The sequence below is a fragment of the Scleropages formosus genome, chromosome 18 (assembly GCF_900964775.1).
Source record: "Scleropages formosus chromosome 18, fSclFor1.1, whole genome shotgun sequence".
NCBI lineage: Eukaryota > Metazoa > Chordata > Actinopteri > Osteoglossiformes > Osteoglossidae > Scleropages > Scleropages formosus.
In genome coordinates this window covers 87,643-112,260 of record NC_041823.1, presented here as the reverse complement: position 1 = coordinate 112,260, position 24,618 = coordinate 87,643, and the positions used below count along the sequence as shown (strand labels likewise).

At 46.7% G+C, this 24,618-nt stretch overlaps 1 protein-coding gene across 14 annotated transcripts in view; it reads right to left on the bottom strand.

The window, feature by feature from the left end:
- LOC108923695 (poly(rC)-binding protein 3) overlaps nt 1–24,618 on the bottom strand; it is a 59,792-nt gene that overhangs the window by 21,836 nt on the left and 13,338 nt on the right. For 8 of the 14 annotated variants that reach the window (XM_029260043.1, XM_029260044.1, XM_029260042.1 and 5 more), the window contains exon 2: nt 18,297–18,385. The gene's annotated coding sequence lies outside the window, so the exon portion shown is untranslated. The other 6 variants (XM_029260033.1, XM_029260037.1, XM_029260034.1 and 3 more) reach the window with 5 other exon arrangements.

Here is a 24,618-nt window from a genome sequence, read left to right as displayed (position 1 = left end):
GGTGCAGCTACATCCCAACAGGGAAACAGCAGGTAATCCGGTCGATTTTTTCCCATCCATCTGATCAACACAGCCACAGCTTTGCAGCGTGACCCTGCAAAGGCTCTGATTGGCTAGACCTTCACATTCTGGGTGCTACAATAAGCCCCAAGAGGTTCTCATTGGCTGGAGACTGGCCCCCACTGGGGTTACACTTAAGGAACAAAGGAAGAAGATTACAGACGCATCCTGCTGGTCACATCTATCCTCTTCCTTCCTAATCCGGCTCTGCTGGACCATCTGTGGTCATGTCTGAGAGATTTGTTGCTATGTAGAGCGTCAACATTTCTTCACCATTCACTCCACCTCCATATTACTGTTAGTGTTATGGTATTTTTTATTGTTTGTCTTCATTTCTGAAGGTATTACTGACTCATTCACTGTACATTCATTGACCACTTCATTGTGTACAGCTGCTCATTTGCATAAACAGTCTGCTCCTCCAAAGAGCAAATCATAAGGCTGCAACTCAATACATATGAAACATGCAAATAGGGTCAAGATACTCAGTTACTATTGGAGTGACCATTAGCCATTAGTCAACATGATATGATTTTTGGTGCCCAAAAGCATCCATACTCCTGGCATTACAACAAAGTCCACATTACAGTGCCTTTACCTCAATTCCTTGGGGTGGCGGTAGAACGTGATGTTATCAGAATGAATGTGCTGTCACAAAATCTGCAGAAACAATACAGCTGTCCAAACAGGAGGACCAAGAATGCCGTGGAGCATCTCCAGCACCTTGTTGCTGAATTCGTGTTGCTCTGGAGGCTAGGTATACCCAATAAAGTGGCCAGTAACTGCATGTCTGCATTAGTGAAGGTTTTACAGCAAGGGCTAGAAAATAAAAGTGCGGAAAAGACAACACAGCTCACAGTCTCAACCACATGCACAGAGCCTCCAGGTAGGTCTGCTGAGAGCATTGTGGAGAGTTACCCAGAGTAGAGAGCTGAAGAAACCGGTCACTGTGGTAGGTGAGGTCCATGTTAAGGCTGGCTATGAAATAGATGCCCTGTGCTCAAGGTAGCTCCCAGATGTAGCTCAGCACTGAAAGGGTAGCTCACATGTTAATGCTAGGCATTTGTGCCCTCAGAGGGTCTGTCTCCCTCCTGCCCAGATTGGACCTTCACTCATGTGCTCCTCCTGACCGGAACCCCCCCTGCAGGCTGTGGGCCATGATTGATGCTGGATGCTGTTTCATTCCATAAACCTCCAACCTCCAGCCTCCTAAATCTGTGTCCTGACTTTCAAACTCTTAGTGCATGACCCTAGGTAGGATGACCTTGCTGATCCCAACGTTCTCAAAATTATGCCTAAATCGCCTTCACTTCCGAACATTTTTTTGAATGTAAGTATCTGCTAATGGGTCAGTGCTCTAAATGTCACTCTTTAAATTTTAGTTTCCTTCAGAATTGTATGACCAAGCTTATTTATAAAGTCCTAACAAATATGAAGATTTTTTTTGACAATTCTAATACAATTATCATTCTTCATCTGTGTGAAATTTAGTTTCATAGGCTTCTGACCTATGATCAGGAAGTGCTAATAAATGACGTCACATGAGGAGATGCATGGCTTTGTCTGAGGCCATTTCCAAAATGGTTGTGTGTTGGACACACAAGGCCATGGTGCTTTCCACGTCCTTTCTGGAGTCACATGACCACCGGTGTATTTAGAAGTTTGGCACCATTCACACTGTTGATGGAGCTCATATCACATGTAGACCAAACATTTCTGAACACCGTATCTCTCACTGCAACATAACAATATCAATCACTGTAACACTGTATCTCTCACTGTAACACTGTAACTGTATCATTGTTTAATCAGCACTCTGTGCCACCCTGGTGTATTACTATACTGTGTACTCCACCCATTATACACCATAGTAATACAATAACTGTACCATAATTTTGCCAATAATATTTATACTTCCAGGTTGAGCACGTAAAGTAAATGCCCCATCAGATGTATTAGAATGCAGTTCTGTGTGGTTCTTTAGTTTACGTTACATCACATTTACTTGTTTTAACTAATATTTATGTGACGCCAGGGTGACTTACAGTGTTGGATACACTACAGTAAAGTGTCCATAGTCCACCTATAGAACAATTAAGATCCATCAGTTCAATGGCTCACAACTTACTGTACACCTAGAGAGGATACCCAACACGAGTACTAATAATACTAATAACTAATAATTAATAATAACATGGTCATTTACACCATTTTCCTACAAGAACATGATTCACCCCTGATGCCCCACAGGTGAGAGCTCTTGCTCTTCTCTCTTCAGGGACACATTTCACACACGAAACATAGTAAAGGTCATTTTAAATCCCATCTCATGTCTTCTTCTCCCGCCATATTGTGTCCTCCTCCGTGTCAGTCAGTGCTGGACCCTTCCAGGGCTCCTGGTGCCACTGAGCTCCTTCATTAAGTCAATTCAGTGGACAAACAAGCGCGACGACACTAAATCCGCAGGGCAGGATTTGCCTGCTTAACGCTAAACCCCTTATGACCCATTTACTGCCCCCTATGTCCAGCACCAGGACAGCTTCCAACGCTGAGAGTGACACACTGCACTTGTATTTAAGTACTTCTCATCTCTTATTGAGCGTCCAGATCCACTGTGACTCACACAGCCTTCTAGTTCAATCAGAAAGCTTACAATCATCACCCAAACGCAAAAATGATGAGAAAGAAATTGTCCAGAAACACGGGACAATAGAGTTTTCAGTGAACGTTGAACTTGCTGAACAAACCAAAGACGAGACTTAAGACAAAGCAGCTTCTCTTCATTGTCTGCAGAGAACAGTGCTGGACAGAAAACTGAGGCTCTTCTACACTTTTTGTCCCAATGAAGTGCCGCTGATGCTCTGCACTTAAATGAGTGGCTACTGCACATGTTGTCTGCTGCTGCTGGTTTTTATTTCCACTGTTATTCCCGCAAATGAGCCCGAGTTCGAAGAAGCTCTCACCGAATTGGAGCTGCGAAGCTGCGCAACTTCATATTGTTGAGTCTTCAAGGTTACTGTGGTGTGACTCTGTGCCCACAATGCACCTGCCACAGGTGCTTCACACACAGCAAGTCACGACTCAGCAAATAGCAACTCACATGTGTGCAACCGTGATGGAACCTGAGAAAAATACTGTGCCTGCGCGCACACACACACACACACACACACACACACACACACACACACACACACACACACACACACACACTCAGAGTTAACTGGCACTTGATACATTAAGAGAGTTTTACAAACACCACAGTGGCACCGGTGTGGGGAGGCACGAGACACACAGAAACACACAGAGACCAAGTTACAGATAGTTACAGCAAGAAAGTGTCACTGACCTGCTGGGCCGAATCGACCACGTGAGGGTGTGTGGTGGTCTGTGTGTGTGTGTGTGTGTGTGTGTGTGTGTGTGTGTGTTTGTGTTTGTGTATGTGTGCTCCAAGGGTTTTCTGCGGTATTCCCAACACAAGTGGACGGTGCAGATCTGAGCGCAGCGGCACAGAGACGTCCCCGGCGTTGTGACTCAGTGCGCAGTGTGTGCAGATGGCCCAGTGCCCTGAGCCCAGTGGGAGCAGACGGGCCGCCCCCTCCCCCTCCTCCACCCACACCCTACAACCACCCCCCCCAGCATATCAGCCTGACTTACCCAGGCCTCAGCCCCCCCCACCCAGTTATTCACACACAAGTTAAGGGACAGCCTGGGGCAGCAGGGTTTGTGGCTCACTGGCTCCCCTCAAGGCTGGGGATTGTACTGCAGGGAGCAGTGGGAAGGAAATGTCACACTCATACACACAGTGTGATACAAACACAGAGTGACAGCTGCTCGATTACATGTACACACAGAGCTCATACACGGTCACACATATTAATAGTATCACACTTTGTTCTGTACCTCATACCCCTTCACACTCACACATACAAGCATACATGGATAAGCGCTTCAGCTGCGGTGGGAGCACCACTTGTGCTCCGGGTGGCTCTGACACGAAGCCCCAGACCCTGTAATTATTCATCCATCTTGCCTTGAGCTGTAATTAACAACGCCTCCTCTGCTGCTTTAGCTGCTTTACTCCCCCAGTGTGTTGGCTCAGTGTGTCTCTGTCTGCTGGGGGTCGAGATCACGCAGCTTTTAGTGTCTCTCAGTTTTGTCTACTGCAGCCCCAGTGGGGTCGAAACCCAGAGGAACCTGGACTAAACCATTGGAAAAGTGCTGCAGTATGAACCACATGTAGCAGAACACACACACACACACACACACACACACACACACGTTCTGCTGAGAGAAGCAGCTATTTTTGGCTCATTGTTCTGCTCTGACAAACTCAGCTGTCTCACTTTTGTGATTCTCTTGAAAATTGTTTGATTTATATTTATTAATAACACAAAGGCATAATTATAACTCACCCTTAGATGTGATGCGTGAAACGTATGGACTCGTCAAATTATGAAACTTGAGGAAAACATGCACGTAAGTTTGTATTTTCATTTAATCTATAAATATTATTTGTGGCAAAACGAATTATACTGATTGTGCATGTGTGTGTGTGTGTGTGTGTGTGTGTGTGTGTGTGTGTGTGTGTGTGTGTGCATTTTTTTCCAATCTAGCTCAGTCTGCACGGAGCTCACATGTTCTGTCTGTGTTTGCACAGGTTTCTTCTCACAGCCGAAACACGTTTGTCAGGAGAATTAGAAACTTTAATGTGGCCACAGTGTTTGTGTGAATGAGAGTAGCAGAGTGTGTGGGATTTCCCTGTGATGGACTAGCATGTCGTCCTTGGTGGATCCTCTCTCACGCCTTGTCTTTCTAGGATAGGCTTTGGACCACCATGACTCAGCATTAGACAAGATGATATTGATAATGGATGAGTATATCTGTGCGTGTGTGTGGGTGGGTGTCCCCACACCACAGTGGTGCACTGACCGTTGTGCTGATTATGTAGAAACAAAGGGATAAACCTGTAATCCTCTTTCATATTTGAGTGGCGCCACGTGGACTATGAACAGACAAAGGCTGTCAAGTATTAAAGACCCCAAACCCCAGATTTGTACTGTGGTCCTGATTTCCACTTCAAAGTTACAGACCAGGGGTTTTCACTTCCTGTTTTGGTCTCTTTCTGTGGTATCAATGTTCATTTACCACACTTTATCACTGAGATCTCCACAGTGTGTTGTATCAAAACACACTTTTATAGATGAATGAGTCAAATACCAACACTTTATGAAAAAAACATGCAGAGATGCGAAGGACAATGAAACTGATTACTTTTGGGAAACACAAAGGACCTGTAAATGGTGTGCTGGCACAGTGAGTAGTGCTGTTGTCTCACAGTGTCTTGGTAGAGTGAGAGGACAGGGGTTCAATCCCTACTCAGTCTGTATGGAGTTTGTATGTTCTCCCCATGTCTGCACGTGTTTCATAGGATACTCTGGTTTCCTCCCACAGTCCAAAGACATGCTGTTCAGGTCTGGGGATTTGACAAGGGCCCATCAGCCCTCAAATAAAAAGACACAAAGCAGCCTTTCTTTCTCCCTCACCGTAATCCAGATCCAAATGTGAACAGACAGTAAGATTCTGCTGTTGGCACCCAGCTATAAAGTAACTTTACACTGTCTACATGGTGTATACCAGGGTAATGCACTCTATTTACTGCACTTGCACTGTTACATAGCTTAGCTTTGCTCATCACATCCCTCTAAAAACAGTCACTGTATCTTCTCCAAACTTGTAGCTTGTATGGATGAGTGACCCATTGTAAGTAGTGTAAGTCACTGGGGTGAACGCATGTTGATAACACTACATATAGTTCATTGAAAGTTGCTTACAGTGTTAAGGTTACAAGTATTTACCCATTTATACAGCTGGCTAATTTTTTTTTTTTTTTTACTGGTGCAATTCTGGGTAAGTACCTTGCACAAGGGTATTACAGCTAGAGATGAGGCTTGAACCTGCAACCTTTGAAGCCAAAAGCAGTTGTTTTAACCACTATGCTACCAGCTATCCCCATATGTCACTGGCTCTAAGTGCCAACATATGATGGGCAAAAATGAAACAGACCAAAATATGGATTAAAAAAAGATATAGATATATTAGGTATATGGATCTATTTATCTATAAAATTAATCAAATTTATATTTTCAGATATATAGTATATTATTATATTTTCAGATTTGATTTTAAAGGTAGCCAGGCAACATTTTTGTTTTGTATATAATGTGTGGACATACTCCTCCTTGAACCACTACCTTACCATGGTAGAAGGGTTTGAATACCTGAATGATTTCAGGAGGTATGTTGCCTGGGGCTATATACCTCTGGTAGGGTCTCCCATGGCAAACAGGTCCTGGATGACAGATGAGACAAAGTGCGGTTCAAAAGCCCCTTATGATGACAATTAAAGCAAGGCTTTTGTTTACCCCGCTCGGTATGGGGCCACTGGGGCCCCACACTGGAGCCAGGCCTGGAGGGGGGGGCTCGCATGCGAGCGCCTGGTGGCCAGGTCTATGCCCACGGGGCCTGGCCGGGCTCAGCCCGAAGCCACGACGTGGAGCCACTCTTCGGTGGGCTCACCACCTGCCGGAGAAACCGTAAGGGGCCGGCGCATTGTGATTTGGGTGGTGGTCGGGGCCGAGTGCCCGGCCGACCCAAACCTCGGGTGCCAACTCTGGTTTTTGGGACTTGGAATGTCACCTCACTGGCGGGGAAGGAGCCTGAGCTGGTGCAGAAGGTTGAAAGATACCGTCTAGATATAGTCGGGCTCACTTCCACTCACAGCTTGGGTTCTGGAACCACTCTTCTCGACCAGGGGTGGACTCTCCACTATTCTGGCGTTGCCCAGGGTGAGAGACGGTGGGCCGGTATGGGCTTGTTAATAGCTTCCCAGTTCAGCCGCCATGTGTTGGAGTCTACCCCGGTGAATGAGAGGGTCATCTCCCTGCGCCTTCGGGTCAGAGAACGGTCTCTCACTGTCGTTCGCGCTTATGCGCCTAGTGGCAGTGTAGAGTACCTAGCCTTTTTGGAGTCTCTGGGGGGCGTGCTGGAAAGCGCTCCCACTGGGGACTCTGGGACTTTAACGCCTACGTGGGCGGCGACAGTGACACCTGGAGGGGCGTGATTGGGAGGAACTGCCTCCCTGATCTGAACCCGAGTGGTGAGTTGTTATTGGATTTCTGTGCTAGTCACAGTTTGTCCATAACAAACACCATGTTCATGCATAAGGGTGTCCATCAGTGCACTTGGCACCAGGACACCCTAGGTCGGAGGTCGATGATCGACTTTGTAGTCGTTTCTTCTGACCTTCGGCCATATGTCTTGGACACTCGGGTGAAGAGAGGGGCTGAGCTGTCAACTGATCACCACCTGGTGGTGAGTTGGATTCGATAGCAGGGGAAAAAGCTGGACAGACCTGGCAGGCCCAAACACATAGTGAGGGTCTGTTGGGAACGTTTGGCAGAGGCCCCTGTCAGAGAGGTCTTCAACTCCCACCTCCGACAGAGCTTCAACCAGGTCCCGAGGGAGACTGGGGATATTGAGTCCAAATGGACTATGTTCCACACCTCCATTGTCAGGGCGGTGGTTCGGAACTGCGGCCATAAAGTGTCCGGCATCTGTCGTGGCGGCAATCCGGTGGACACCGGAAGTAAGGGATGCCATCAAGCTGAAGAAGGAGTTCTATGGGCCTGACTGGCTCATGGGTCTCCGGAAGCAGCTGACAGGTACCGATGGGCCAAACAGAGCGCGGCTCTGGCAGTCGCCGTGGCAAAAACTTGGGCCTGGGAAGAGTTCGGTGAGGCCATGGAGGAAGACTTTCGGTCGGCCTCAAAGAGATTCTGGCAAACCGTCCGGCGACTCAGAAGGGGGAAGCGGTGTTCCGCCAACACCGTTTACAGTGGAAGTGGTGCGCTGCTGACCTCAACTGAAGATGTCCTCGGGTGGTGGAAGGAGTACTTTGAGGATCTCCTCAATCCCTCCGACATGCCTTCCGTAGAGGAAGCTGAGGCTGGGGACTTGAAGGGGGACTCGTCCATTACCCTGGCTGAAGTTGCTGAGGTAGTCAAAAAACTCCTCGGTGGCAAGGCTCTGGGGGTGGATGAGATCCGCCCCAAGTTTCTCAAGTCTCTGGATGTTGTGGGGCTGTCTTGGCTGACACACCTCTGCAGCATTGCGTGGAGCTCGGGAACGGTGCCTCTGGACTGGCAGACCGTGGTGGTGGTCCCTCTTTTTAAGAAGGGGGACCGGAGATTGTGTTCCAATTATAGGGGGATCACACTCCTTAGCCTCCCTGGAAAGTCAATGCCAGGGTACTGGAGAGGAGAATCCGACCGATAGTCGAACCTCAGATTCAGGAGGAGCAATGCGGTTTTCACCCTGGCCGTGGAACACTGGACCAGCTCTGTACCCTCACTAGGGTGTTGGAGGGTTCATGGGAGTTTGCCCAACCAGTCCATATGTGTTTTGTGGACCTGGAGAAGGCATTCGACCGTGTCCCTCGTGGCATCCTGCGGGAGGTACCTCGGGATTATGGGGTTCAGGGCTCGCTGCTACGGGCTGTTTGTTCCCTGTATGACCGGAGCAGGAGCTTGGTTCGCATTGCCGGCAGTAAGTCAGACCTGTTCCCGGTGCATGTTGGATTCCGCCAGGGCTGCCCTTTGTCACCGATTCTGTTCATTATCTTCATGGACAGAATTTCTAGGTGCAGCCAGGGAACGGAGGGTGTCTGCTTTGGTAGCCGCAGGATCTCGTCTCTGCTTTTTGCGGACGATGTGGTCCTGTTGGCTTCATTGAATCAAGACTTACAGCGTGCACTGGGGAGGTTTGCAGCCGAGTGCGAAGCGGCGGGGATGAGAATCAGCACCTTCCGAGGCCATGGTTCTCAGTCGGAAAAAGGTGGATTGCCCCCTCCGGGTTAGGGGGGAGTTGCTCCCTCAAGTGGAGGAGTTTAAGTATCTCGGGGTCTTGTTCACGAGTGAGAGGAAAAATGGAGCGGCAGGTTGACAGACGGATCGGTGTGGCGTCCGCAGTAATGCGGTCATTGTACCGGTCTGTTGTGGTGAAGAAGGAGCTGAGTCGTAAGGCGAAGCTCTCAATTTACCGTTCGATCTGCATTCCTACCCTCACCTATGGTCATGAACTCTGGATCATGACCGAAAGAATTCGATTGCGGATACAAGCGGCAGAAATGAGTTTCCTCCGCAGAGTGGCTGGGCGCACCCTTAGGGATAGGGTGAGGAGCTCAGTCACCCGGGAGGAGCTCGGAGTAGAGAGGAGCTAGTTGAGGTGGCTCGGGCATCTGTTCCAGATGCCTCCTGGACGCCTCCCTGGTGAGGTGTTCCGGGCATGTCCCACTGGGAGGAGGCCTCGGGGCAGACCCAGGACATGTTGGAGAGACTATGTCTCCCAGCTGGCCTGGGAACGCCTTGGGGTTTCCCCAGAGGAACTGGAGGAGGTGTGCGGAGAGAGGGAAGTCTGGAAGACTCTGCTTGGACTGTTGCCCCCACGACCCGGCCCCGGATAAGCGGAGGAAGATGATGATGATGATGATGATGTGTGGACATACAGATTAGGAGCGAAAATAACATTTGTATACTTTCATTCAATACAGGGGGGCACAGTGGCATGGTGGTGCAGTGGCACAATGGGTTTAGCCAGGTCCTGCTCTCTGGTGGGTCTGGGGTTTGAGTGCTGTTTGAGTGCCTTGTGATAGACTGGCATCCCGTCCTAGGTGTGTCCCCTCACACCCTGTGTTGCCAGGTTAAGCACTGATTTGCCACGACCCTGTTTGGGACAAGTGCCTTCAGCCAGTGTGCATGTGTATGTGTACTTTCATTCAACACCAGTTTTAACAGGTTGATTTTGACATGGGGGCATGTCAGGAGGTACCTGGACCATACCCCCATCTCCTAGACTGATGGCTGCACTTACGTAGAGCTCATTTCCAGGGGGTCATCATTAATATAATGATCACCCAAATTCCATGCACTGCCACTCCACACCTGCTCACCGCCCAGACCAGACACATCCCTGCACATCAGAGCGGTGCAAAAGCAGGAAGTGACCACACACCAAGAGTGGAGAAGGGGCTGTTTCCAGAAAGGGACACCGATTGGTGGCAGGAGCAGCTTTCGCAATAGATAAGCTGGTTGGAGGATGAGCGCCTCCTGGCAGTAGTTGGGGCTCAAGTGTGTGAAGTATGCAAAAGGTTGCAGGTTTGAACACTTATGTCACCCAGTTAGAGCAGCACTTGTAGGAACAGAGGTTGGGCTCTAATGGGCCATCTGGAGAGCCAATGGACACAGACAACAGAGGACCCATCAGAGATAGGGGATGAAGAACTAGAAGTGAACCTAGAGGTAACACGAAAGACATCTGGGTGACACTGACTTGGACCCCAATGTCCGGCCCAAAGACCTGTCCATCTTCCTTTGTGTCCCTCGTCAACGAGACCCTGGAGACAGAGAAGGCTGGGATCCAAACAAGCCTATGATGAGGGGCTCCCATTTCTCCAGTTCAGGTGGGTAGAAGCAATAGTAGTAATGGCATTCTGAGGTAATAACCGTGTAACTGTGCTGCTCAGAGGAGGTGGAGGCTGCGGGGCTAGAGGCTCGGCCCTAGGGCCAGCAAAGAACCAGCGATCTCTGTGGGAGGAGATGGAGCCTCTGTTCCCCTCCCAGTTTACTGAGGGACTGATACCTGAGAGAGAGCCAGATGTAAGGTCTCAAGAGAATGCATTCTTGCTTTCTATCCAGAGTTAATGCATCTCTAGAGGACCAAGTCAGGGCCTTTCCTCTACAAAACCCATGTGTGGTTCCATCTTCCCAAGCTGGAACATCCATGTGCTGCGTCTTCTGCTGCGAGCCTCCAGGGAGAGCTCTGCTGACAGAGCTCTGTGTTTATAGCTTCCACCCACCCACCACCTACGTGATTCAAAGTTTTACACTTCAGTTCCATCTTTTATGCGTGAAAAAAGAATTATTGCACAGCAGCTCCTCAGCGGAGCTAAGCTGACTAAAGGCACGAATATTTGGATGCAATCCCTTAATTTTAGAAGAAAGGGTTTATATTTTTTATTATTATTTTTTTTTTTTCCCCAGAAGTAACCGAGGATCTGCTGGAGAAGATGAGCAGATCCTCACTGTCCTTCACTGGTATTATGTTTGTTGGCAATGAGAATCTGAGCAGACAAACAGTGGTGGTGTAAACAGATTTCAGAGTCTTACAAATGAGACCAAACCAAACCATTATGACAATCAAGAAGCCCTATTACAATGAACATGAGTCACAGTTTACACAGCCTGCTCCTGCTTCCCCCAACACCAATCAGGTCACCTCTGTCCAGCACAAAGCTATAAGGCAGCTTTACAAGATGATACAGACTGCCACGCCCACGCCACTGAGCCAACGTGGAACACCTGGGGCGCGGCACAGACTGATGCATATAAGGCAGCGTCAGCAGTGGAACTGATGTGGAACCTTGTTCAGCCTTGTTACTGTTCAGCTGCCTCCTGAGTCCTTTTCCAGTCCCTCACTCCTAATTTCTAGTACCTCCTTATGATCTTCGACCTCTTGCTTGTGTACCAACCTTGTCTTTTGGATTACCCCTTCAACAGCGTTTGTGCTTCGGAGACCTTTTGCCTGTCCTGCGACGAAGCCTCACAGATTTTCCTGAATGAAGCACTTATTCCGCTCCACACTTGGGTCCGCCACTTCCTTCTGGAACCAGCCATGACACAGACACAACAGGTCATGGAGCAGGTCACATTCTGGTCTGGTTAGAACAACTGACTGCACAAAACAATAGAACATTTCAGTTCAGTTTATTTTTATGGAGCTCTTTTCACACAGAGCACTGAACAAAGGATCAGACACATCATACAAATGAAAGGTTGGCTATACAGTAAATTACTACCGTAACTGTGTAATTCTTTACAAAAAACTCCCAACTGGAAGACAATTGAGAAAAATAAAAACTCTGGGGGTCTAAGGACCAAGTGACCAAGCCTCCACCCCTCAGGCACTTAGATTTTAAGGTAAGACAGCTGCTAGTGTAGTGGTTAGAGCTATTGCCTTTGGACCCAAAGATTGCAGGTTTCAATCCCAGCTGTAGTACCCTTAAACAAGGTACTTACCCTAAATTACTCCAGTAGAGTTACCCAGCTATATTATTGAGTAAATAATTGCAAGTCCCTTAACACTGTGTTTGGAGAATCTCATCAGGCTAGTTCACACACGCACCATCTGAACCAGTTGTCCCATACAGGGTTGCAGGGAACCAGAGCCTACCCAGCAACACAGGGCATAAGGCCAGAGGGGGAGGGGACACACCCAGGACAGGATGCCAGTCCGTTGCAATGCACCCCAAGCGGGACTCGAACCCCAGACCCAGGGGAGAGCAGGACTGCGGTCCAACCCACTGCACCACCACACAGCCATTCAAAAATGTGTGCGTACACATACAGCCATGTCAATTCTCATTGTTACCAACAACACAATTCAATGCAGTTTTTCATGAAATCAGCTTTCACAGATATCATCATCAATACCATCATCATAGTCATCAATATATCACTTCAGTAAATACCACTAGTGATAAACGCAGATGAGACACGTTGATATTTCTGGTGAATTAAACATCTCCAAGCAGACATCCTGCAGGTGACATCCGGTTCTGTCGACATTCGCTAAATTGAACTTGATTTGCAGCACAGCCACCTGCCTCTGTATCCCTTCACTGCACTGCTGTCACAGAAAGGCAGTGTGAACGTCTCTGAAATCCACCTGGATTTCACTGGGCTGTTTTTACACCCGCAGTGGGTTGGACCGGGTCCTGCTCTCCGGTGGGTCTGGGGTTTGAGTCCTGCTTGGGGTGCCTTGCGGTGAGCTGGCGTCCTGTCCTGGGTGTGTCCCCTCCCCCTCTGGCCTTACGCCCTGTGTTACCGTGTAGGCTCCGGTTCCCTGCGACCCCATATGGGACAAGCGGTTCAGAAAATGTGTGTGTGTGTGTGTGTGTGTGTGTGTGTGTGTGTGTGTGTGTGTGTGTGTGTGTTTTTACACCTCCACTTCTGTCCTTAAGTGAACTTCACTTTGTTCATGACTGTGGCAAAGAACGACAAATTCACAGAACAGGAGTCTAGAACAATGTGAACAAATGTAGAGGCTACATAAAAGGCCCTGGTCTCCAATACATTCCGCAAGGTGATATTCAAATGAGATATTGTGACGGTTGAAGGCACATGTAAACCTGTATGAACACGTGGCCAGCAGAGGTCACCAAGTGCATTTCAGCAGAATCGCCTGCATGCTTCTCCTCCAGTGTCCGTTCTTCTGGGTACAGAACGTACTTATGACATTATGGCCTTCTGGGTGAAGCAATGAGAGAAATGTGGACTTCTCTTCCCGCTGGGGGTGGCACACTCTTAATGGAGGCCCCTCCCCACGTGTTGAGACCGTTAGAGTCACAGAGTCCTGCCGCTGGATGGAAAGCCACCCTCTTATGGGGAGAGAAACAATCACACCTGTTTTCTGTAGCTGAGCTTCCTCTGAAGTGGAGTCCCACACCAGAGAGAAGCACATTTAGCGACATGGAGAACGATCCTCTGCTTCTCTGTGTTTATGCTTCTCGGTGCCAGTCTTTCTAAAAAATCAATTTTTACAAATAGAAAATTAGGCTGCGAGGCTCAAACTCATGTTCCCACAAGTGCTGAGGTTACATGTGGTCTCCAGTGTCAGTGCACTGAGCGGCACTTATTCTCACCTTAATTCGATGTCCTTTCAGTGTTGCCACAACGCAAGGAACATCGAGTGGTCAGAATATGAATCTGTTTTCCAGGCCTGCTAAATGAAAGCCTTCCCTGCACCAACAGATGTTCTCCTCCTTCAAGGGGAGTGAAAATAGAGAACTTTGCACTTTGAAGAAACATGATCTTTATCCTGTACTGCTGAAAAAATGTAATATCTCAAGGGAAAAAGATTTTCTGACAAATTATTTTTCGATGACAGCATGTTCCATAAGATAAAGGGAATATGTTCTAATAATGATGAAACATCCCCTTGATTTATTGAGATCTCTCTGGGAGACATTCTGTGGTTTCTGCACGATACCGTCACCAAAAGCAGAGCCTATGAAATGGGTTCTGAACACAAAACCCCATTTTGCCTCACTACGTTTGTCTTCCTCTTGTTCTGTCACATAGCTGCTGTTTACACAATGTTCTCTGTATGTTTGTTTGATTTTTTCAGCACCAGGAACACAAACATGGAATTTTGTAACTTCTGTCAATTGTCAGTTTTCGTTTGCTACGACACATTGAATTCTGCAGTCCCCTGGATGTTAACAAAGTATAAACCCATTGACATTTCCCCCTATCTGTTAGAGCCAGGGAAGACAAAGTATGTGAGTAAGTACACACACACACACACACACACACACACACACACACACACACACACACACACACACACACACACACACACACACACACACACACATTGTCTGAACCTCTTGTCCCATATAGGGTCATGGGGAGCTGGAGCCTGACCCAGCAACTCAGGACAGGGAGGGGACACACCCAGGACAGGATGCCAGTCCGTCACAAGGTACCCCAAGCAGGACTCGAACCCCAGACCCACCAGAGAGCAGGATCCAGTCCAACCCACTGCACCGCCGCACCACCGCACCCCTTGTGAGTAAGTAAATAAATTATAATGCTGATATACCCCTTACTCAACGAGCTAGTCACATTCATGTGAAACATGATTGCACTGATCATCCCCCCCATGGAATAACAGGGAAACCACTAACCCCGTTTACTGTGGCCTTTTTAGGGAGTTGGAGGCACAGGAGGCCGGGGCCACACCAACCTTACACACTGACAGACACGCCCTGGGAGAAAACCTCATGGAGAAGAAATAAGCACCAGGTTCAGCCGGTTGGCTCAGTTGAGAAGGTTGGGCTTGTTGAGGCTTTTGAGCTTGGAGGGTAGACCTTGATTTGTAGTTCTGATGTTTTCTATTGTGAGCATCAGTCTCCCTGCTTCTCTGACTGCGTCTTGGGTTTATGGTGGTTTTGAGTTATGTGCTAGGAGTTCTAGTGCATCATTGTGTTTGATTACTATGTCATAGGACTTGACACCGCTGGTAGTGAGCAGATGGACGGACAGATCACAGTCTCACACACACACACACACACACACTCTTTTGTTTGTATCTGAAAACATTCCTGTGCTTCAATAAATTCTGTCAGTTACCAAAAAATCAACAATTCCCTTTCATTTCAGTTTCAAAGAGAACAAAAGGAGCCCAAACTTTAAAGAAAACCTTTGAAAGTGATCAGTATGTATAACTTGTGTTGTAAAATTCAGTTAATTTTAGCAGCTCACAGTGAAAGTGAGAGAGGTGGTGATGACTCAGACCAAAATGAGCTGTGATCTGGATCCAGTTCGTGATCTGAGCTCTAATGTGTGGTAAACTAACAGGTCAATGCATCAGTCATTAATAATAGATCCATACAGTAAATAGTTTTCCCACCTGTGTAACATGGAGAAGGTGTGAAGAAAAAGTAAAAAAGTTACTGTAAGTATGGCTTTAAAAGTGATGCCTGCAGAAGATGTTTAGATGAGTACATCTTTCCCCAAGAACTCCTCACTGCTGTTGCATTCTGACACTTCCATGACAGTGTTAATCAGAGTTTATAAATACGTATTTTAACCATGATTCTGAATCTCGGTGGAAAAAGGTGTGGGTAGATAATCTGAAGGCCTTTTCCCACAGATGTGCTGGTGAGCTGGTCCTGTCACACGTTGCTTCCTCGGAAGACAGAAGAAGGCTAAGGCACACGGGGTGTTATTGTCTTTCTGTCCGCCTGCATCCTGCACCTCGGCTTACCCCCTTTACCTGCCTGGTATCCCGTGGCAACAGCACACCTTCAAAATGCGTTTCAATGGAGGTAAACAAACCTGCCTAAGTCTCCATGAGATGGGTTTGCCAAGGGTTTCCTGCTCCATCTACCATGTTCGTGTGACCTGCTGTGATGAGCTCAAACTTTTTTCTGTGAAAGACCACACATCAGACACCTCTTCATTCTCACGCACAGCACGCCTCTCATCTCATATGTTCTACAAGAGGCTATTTTCATGGTCAGACGTAACTTTGAGGAATCCCTAGAATTTGTTCTGCTAGTATTTGGCGTCCTGGCAGTAGGAGAATAGTGGTTCAATGGGGATGGTGGCACACAATGTTGACTTTTCGTGAAGAAATATAACTAACTGTTCAGGAGAACCTTTGTGACGTGTGTTCGAAAGAAAGGATATTCAGCGATGTCTCAGAATGTGACCGTCTTAAACAATCCCCCACGCCAGCATCTACACGGCTGACGGGCCCTTCCCACTCGTCTTCTTAAGGAAACCGGGGCCATGGATGTACAGCATTTGGTCGCTTGAACAGTGAGTAAACTGGAAGGTAATGTACATTGTACCTCAGAAAGTCTTAAATTTGGTGCAAAAGTCCTTGCTAAATTGAGAAAAAAACCTGGTAAGTGACAGTTTAATTTGAATTGAAACGAGAAGGGCGGTTTTTTGCAATTTCTACTTTGAAAGAGGTGCTGTATGACATTTCCACATTAAAAGTGGAAAATTACTGATCGTTCCATTTACAGTCAAAGCTTCTTGAGCATCTGTTTCCGGGTAGATAAATGAAACAGTGGAAATGTGAACTCGTTCCTTGTAAAAATATTTATGCCTAGACTGAGCTGAATCTTTAATAACACATGATCAGCCCATAATGTCTGCTTTTCACATTCATAAAATGCCCACACTTCTGTAGTTACTACATGGGGTCACATGTGGCCTTGAAGGGGTCACAGGTAAAGGCAAGCAGTATGAGCCGGTGTTGTAGCTGTGTGTAGTGTGTGTAGTGTGTGCAGTGTGTGTACCGTGTGTAACTGTGTAGCGTGTGTAGTGTGTGTGGTGTGTGTCGCTTGGACTATTGAAGGAACCCTTTCTGCTGAAGGCACCGCCAGCCTGTTAAAGCCTCCTGGACATTCATCCCCAGCGGAAGCGTCTCCCACATATAGTATCAGTGTGTCATTAAACACTGACACCACCGGGTACCGCGGTACATCCTCATTTTGTCCCCTGCGCCGGAAAGTGTGAATGACAATGGAATAAATTACATTGTTTGTGTACAACACCTGTGGGGTTCTAAATGCATCATAAGCAAAATGCCTGAAGCCTCAGTTTACTGGGCTCTGGCACAATTTAATTGGCAGCCACAGACATGGCTTGTACCATGGTACAAGCAGAGTAGCAGGGCGTGCGATTGTTTTACGTTTAGCTGATGCTTTTCTCCAAAGCACCTTACAGTGTTAAGATATTTCTTATCATTTGCCCATTTATGCAGCCAAGTAATTTTACTGCAGCAACTGAGGGTAAGCGCTTGGCTCACAGTTTTACCGCAGCCAGAAATGAGATCGGGACCTGCCACCTTTGGGTCCCAAGGCAGTAGCGCTAACCGCTACAGTACCAGCCGCCCCTGTTGTTCTCAGGCAAATGAAGTCGCTGTCAGGGCAAAGCTGGAAAGGTCAGTGTCCAGGCACAGCGCTTGAATGAGTGAACGCCCATGACACAGGATCGTGTCCATTTACCAGGGTACTAGGTGAACATGGAGCCCAGGGTGACATGTCCAAGTAGCCGATACTGAGCTGCTCCACCTGTCGGTGCTGCTGATTCGTGGATCATTACTGACCACATTACTGAAGCCCAACTTCAATGACTGAGCGAAAAAGCCCTGAGACCTGAGCCCTTTCTCCATCGGGCTGAAGGAACAATGTGGTGTGATGTGAAACGAAAAAGTTTTCTCTAAATCAGACCGCACTCTACCGCAGCACTGAGTCCGAAACACCTTCGACATTATGATTCGTAACTTAGCGAATGTCCATGGTACCAAATGTGTAACGTTCGGAATGTGCGAAGCTCTGAAGCGCTGCTGTACTGAACACCACCTAGAGTCACACAGCTGAAAGTGTTCAGTACTGAATTTAGAAAACATTTACCCTCTATTTGAACATATATTGAACGATCTGATCATTGCTCAGTGTTTTAATATTGACACCATGAGTCACATGTAGCTGCAATAATGTGGTCCAGTGAAAGTTGCTATATTGCTTATCGACCGTAAGAACTACATGTCAAAGGGAGATAGTGAACCGAACTGCTGGTTTGAAGCTGGTGTGGCCTCACCTTGCAAAGAGCCCAGGACAGGCTCTCACACAGCAGGCGTCATTCAGCACCGTTGCCTCCGCCGCCTTCGCCGCTTTCGTGAGTCGGACCTGCAGCAAGGAGAAGGGACAGCCGCTACGTTAGTGACATCATGTAGATCACACGTACATATATTTATTTATCAGATGCTTTTCTCCAAAGTGTCTTCCAATGAACTCTGTATAGTGTTATCAGCCCACACACCTTATTCACCGCGGTGACTTACACTGCTAGATACACTACTTACACTGGGTTACTGATTAGAAAATTAGAAGGGCCCACAGCCCCTCTGTGGTGTCTTTCTGCTCAGATCCATCGATTACCCTTCCTCGCCGCTCCTCCAGGTGCCGCACGCCGCGAAAAGACATCCCGCACCTAGTCCGGTAACCCTGTACCACTGCAGCAGCTTATCTGTGTGCTACGTTCCTCTCAGGTCAAGTTCCTGCCACCAGAACGTAGAACTGTCCCGTCCAGAAACTGACACAGCTGCATGTCTTAGAGCTTGCGGTATGAGAACACTTCCAAATTACTCCTTATTGGCCACTTGTACTTGTATTTGCAAGCGCTGGAAATACAGCATGATGGACGCTCACTTATTCACATTTAGCACGAAAAGAGCAACAACAAAGATGAGAGGTTTCACGACATTCAAGTATCTCGAATGCCTTGAATATCTTGAATTATGTCATAATAATGTAACAAAGTTTGAAGAGAAAAAAGTAAATACTTCACAAATAGTATAAGTATGAGCTTCTCTGAGTTGCGTAAGAAGTGGAACTAGCATTGCAGCTAAACGTAAAAGATGAGAACTGTGACTTTCTAGAGCAGAGCCACAAATTTAAATGGCCATCTTTGAACAAGGCTATGTTTAATTAAAATTTATACTTGAAATATTTTGTGTACTGAACATCATTTGTAATACAAAAAGTGGAACACCAGCTGAGAAATCGCATGCCCTCTAATGCAACACTGATCCCTAACCCTAATCCAAACTAATCCCTAATCCTAGTCCTAACCGTAACCCTAACCCTAGCTGTAACTCCAACCCTAACCCTTTAAAAAAGCACAAAGTCAAGAGTGTAGGATGAGACGGGACACTTCAGACTGGGGGGAATGAAGGGTGAATGTAGGGCAGCTGTCTGACATCTTATGACTGTGGGAGTTTCTTTCTTCATATGAGGACATTTGGGAACATGGATCTGATTCTGTCAGAGGACGGCAGTGTGATAAAGACACCACAGGGGCTGAGTACAACACACTCTAGGTAAATGATGCTCAGTACTTTTGAAACAAACAAACTAGGTTTTTGCAGTGCACACATTTGTGCTGGTGGCAAAATTTTACAGTACATTTTCACTCGTTGTTCTCCTTTTGCTCTTTAATGAAGGTGCTCTGCAGCAGGCGGGAAGTTTAATGTGCTTCAGGCCATGAGTGGAACAGCTCCAGCACGATGGGCTCTTCCTTTAGGGTTCATCGGCGCTCACAGTGAAAGGTGTGACACGGCTGCTAATTGACAGGGTCTCTGAACACAAGCTCCATTTACAACTGCACATGGATTTTAACACTTACATTTATTTATTTATCATTTATTTATCCATCCGGCATTTTTCTCCAAGGTCACTTACAGTGTGAGGCTTGTACATGAAGCTACTTATTTTCCCATTTGTACAGCCAAGTAATTCTACTGTGTCACATCATTTCAGGGTAAATAGCTTGATTAACAATGCTGTAGCAGGAGTGTGACTCAAGGCCGGGACAAGCCTGGGGGGCAGCTGGTACCGTGGTGGTTAGCACTGCTGCCTTCGGGCCCAAAGAGTGCAGGTCTGAATCCCAACTGTTGTACCCTTGAGCAAGGTACTTACAGTAAAAGTGCAGAGCTGCGCAGATGGGTAAATTGTTCTAAGCTGGACCTTTGCCTGTAAGGTAAAGGCTATAGCCATTATGCCTCCTGAGTACACAGGTGTGCACACAGACATGTGCCTGAAGAGTCTGTTTTGCTGCGAGAGGAATCCCACGACGGCATCAGGGGGACAGACTGGGGGTCACATTCGAACCCTCAGCCCTGGATATGAGGCAGCAGTGCTGCTTCCTGAGCTGCTGCACTGCACAAAAGCTAGAGTATTAGTACGGTATCCAGTAAGTCACTGCAGATCAGCAACCATGAGTCCACCTCTCTTGTTAGTCTGAGACTAACGTAGCTAAAGGAACATGAAAGAAATGCACAGTGCAGTAAAATTCTTAATGTGATGTATGAACAGGACCGTTCCGCTGAACTACTGCTCTGGTCTTGTGCACGAGGGCTGCTGAGCACACATGCAAAAGTGCTTCTCACTATGAAATTACTGCCAGCATATTTAATACATCACTTAACTTCAAACAGAATTTTATAGTTCCCAAATTCCTCAATTCGTTGAGAAGAGCAGAAATCGTATTCATTCCACAGCTGAGTTTTCTGTATTTGGATGTGGATTTTCCGCATGTAGTGTTCAGTTACATAGCAGATCCTCTCAGCCGACGCTCTGAACTGTGCAGCTCTGCACAGCCACAACACGCCACTCCGAGTTTCCAGGCTTCCTGCTTCACCCAACACCTGTTACCGGTGTCATCCACCAAATGCATGGCTACCGTTTCCTAAAATCTGTTTCTGCAGCATCAATGTTTTCCATGTTCCTCCACACAGACACATTCAGTCACACAGTCACACTCTAAGGACAATCCAGAGTCAATTAATTGTTAATTACTTCACAAATAATTAACTAATGATCATTAATTAATTAATTGCATTAATAATTTCTGTGTTGATGGATGAACAAATAATTATGAATCCTGCCACACGTGCACACACTTGCACACAGAAGTGTAGAAAGCTGGATTTGTGTTCTTTCCATAAACAACATTCGAAGCCACATTGATGTGACACTCAGCCATCGCCCAGCCAGCCCAGGCCAGGTGTGGCCCTCATGTTCTCGCTGCACCAAAGTGTCACATTCAGGTAAAACCTGTTTCTCAGTAATGTCCCTCTTTACATGAACCTGTAGCTGAATGTCATCAGATGACATTATTGATGGCAGGAGTTATTGCAAATAGCCTTTACTCTCCTTTGATATTCTGAAATTAAAACCTGTTTCTTCTTTAGATGAAGCATTTTGTGGAGTTAAATGGATTTACCTATTCACAAATTTGCATAATTCATATAGTAGAAGGCCAAAAAAACTAATTCAGCTTCCAATAAAGCTTTATTACGGATTCAAGCAGAATATTCCAGACATGTGAAACCTGTGGAGAACAACAGACAAATTCCCTTCTGCCATCTCATTAATCTCTACCAGCAGTGCGGTGGGGCTCAAATTTTCAACCGTCATTTGCCATTATAATGGTTTAAATGACATTAAACTGTGGCTCTTGTGCCAGTGAGGTAAAGAAAAAGACATTTCCAGTGAATTGGTACAATACAATAAACGTTGTAAGAACAAAGTCCAGTGAAGACACTGCAATACAAATAGTAGAAACACAGCCGGCTTCATGCTCCTGTGAATTACGTCCGTGTGAGTAAATGCCATGATCGCTCCCGGGCATGTGCGACGACCCAAAAGAGGAGCAGACAGGGTATCGGTAAGTAGAGACAGGATCTGCTACATCGCTGCCACTTCGAGGTTCACAGAGTGCAGAGCTGCTGAGTTCTGTCTCTTTTCTCTCCAACACTCAGCGGTGCGGAGATCATTGTGATTTCAGTGTTCCGAGGAGTAGACACAGCTAGTGTACTTTCACTGGAGTTGGCCAGGATGGAAGTTCAAAGAAGAACATTTTAGAGTTTAAAAAAACAGATAAATGCACTCTTGCATTGCTCGGTTTTAAATGCAGTGTGTTGAGCTTGAAACTCTAAAAGTGCTTCAGTAGATCTAGTAAGTTTATAGTTTTCGGCATTAAATGTGATGTACATTACATCGACGTTTATTCATTTAGCAGACACTTCTCCAAAGCGATGCACTTGATGTACTGAATGGATTACAAATAATGTTCTAAATTTTTACAAACAGAAATCACTTTATTTTCTGAGGAAAAACTGCCTTGATTTCCTCTTTAACAGTGTTTGAAACACAGGCTGGGTTTGTATGATATCAGTGCAGCTACCTGACACTGGCTGCTCTCTCATGTCACTGCTGCTTTTAGGCGAGCCCTAGGTTTCTGTCCCCTCCACAGCTCTGGAGCCATAGGACACCCATGTTCTCCCATCTCATGTGATCTGGAGAGTCAAGGTGAAGATCTCCTCTGGGTGAAATAAAAATCTGTCGATACGTAACTACTTACCAGATATCTTCTTTACAGAATATGAGATTACTCTGCATCATCTGCACTGCTGGTAACCATTAATGCGGTATGACACCTTCATGGGACTTGAACTCGCTCTACTGTGGTGATGGATTCTGACCCTCACATGTCCTCTGTAATAACTGGCATGTATCAGCTACATGGGCACAAGCACCATTTGTTACTGTTGTGTAACTCATGATGTACAAACACAAATGACGGCACCTTTAAGTCTTGTGTGTATTTTGTCCTGTTATTCACAGTAATGCCCCAAAAATAAGAAAACTAAGTTGTTCATGCTAACAAGGCCAATCCAAAAAAATCCATAGTTTCAGTATTATCAGCTATGTCAGACAGTTTCAACCACATTTACACCACATACATTTCCAGAGCAGGCCTGTAATTATCATTCTGTAGCTCAGAGTATGATTTTAATATTACTTAAATATATTAAATATGGGGGGCGCGGTGGCGCAGTGGGTTGGGCTGCAGTCTTGCTCTCCAGTGGGTCTGGGGTTCGAGTCCTGCTTGGGGTGCCTTGCGGCGGACTGGCGTCCCATCCTGGGTGTGTCCCCCTCCCCCTCTGGCCTTACGCCCTGTGTTGCCGGGTAGGCTCCGGTTCCCTGCGACCCTGTATGGGACAAGCGGTTCTGAAAATGTGTGTGTGTGTGTATATTAAATATTTAATTATTCAATGACAGTAACTGATGCTTTTCTCCAAAGACACTTACAGTGAGAATGTAACTAGGCCCTATTCAAGCAGGACAGTCCACCCTTTTCAGCCATTTGTTGCCTCTTTATTAAGGTCTAATAATGGCTTCTGCTCCGTTTAGTTTGCTTCAGGCGATAAAATGTTGCTGTTGTATTAGGCTCCATAGAGAAATTATACGGACCATTTGAAAGACAAAGTAGTTATGTATCAGTTATTTGTTGGATTCTGAGAGACAAAGTGCTGCACTGGGCCAGTAGACAATTAGATGGGAACACAATACACAGAGCGAGAGGAAATTATATCTGTGCTGACATTTTTCGCAGTGATGGACCCACTTACTGTGCTGCACTCTGGCCATTCATAGGCAAGCCCATGATTTGTACAGTCCTTCCTCCCAGAGTACCTCACAGCAACTGAGTCCTGCTGGCCCCACCCTATTCATGCAGCTACACTACACAAAGCCTTCGAAGAGGCTATCCTGTATCCACCTTGATGTCAGGTCCAGGCCACTGTTGAATAGTATCCTCACTGCAATTACTCCAAATAAATTTGCAGAAAAAGGCAATGTAGAAATACCAAGGAGACCTTGAAATGATCCATTCAGGCTTTTGATCTGCAAGTACTTGTGAGTGAAAGGGTTTTTTCAGACCCTTTCATATGCAAATATGAGGAATTCATAAAGAGAGCAAAGCACAGGGAGCCTTCCTCAATCCAGCTCACTGAGTCGTTTGAAGCTTCCCCAGAACCCAGGCTGGGCGGCACAAACAGCTGGCAGGTCGAGCCCAGTCAGTCAGGCATTTATTATTAATCGCATGGCCTCAGAGGTCTTCCAGCAGATGTTGTTTGCTAATGACTTACAGGTACTGCAGAGAGCCCCACCACTATTCCTCGGCATTTCCTTTTTCTTCAGAAAGGTTGTGCTTTGGACCTCTGCAATGTTTTACTACCATGTTTTTAAGCATTTGTATATTTATGTAATATTGAAAACATTGTCATAATACCACATTTGAACTGTACACAATTAGCACAAAGCAGGTAGCACCGTGGTCAGAGCTATCACCTTGCCCTCAAAGGAGCCAGGTTCAACCCCTTCCTCCTTCTCTAGAACCCTGGATGAAAGTGAGAGGAAGTGCTGTTGAGTGGAACCTGACTCACGGTGAACACTCCTGTGGTGTTCTTGGGATGCTATGTAAGTGATTTACTGTTGCCTTCTTCCACACATCTTTGGATTGCAAACACAGGGAGAACATCTGATGTCAGTGCCATGACAGGTTGAACAAGGTA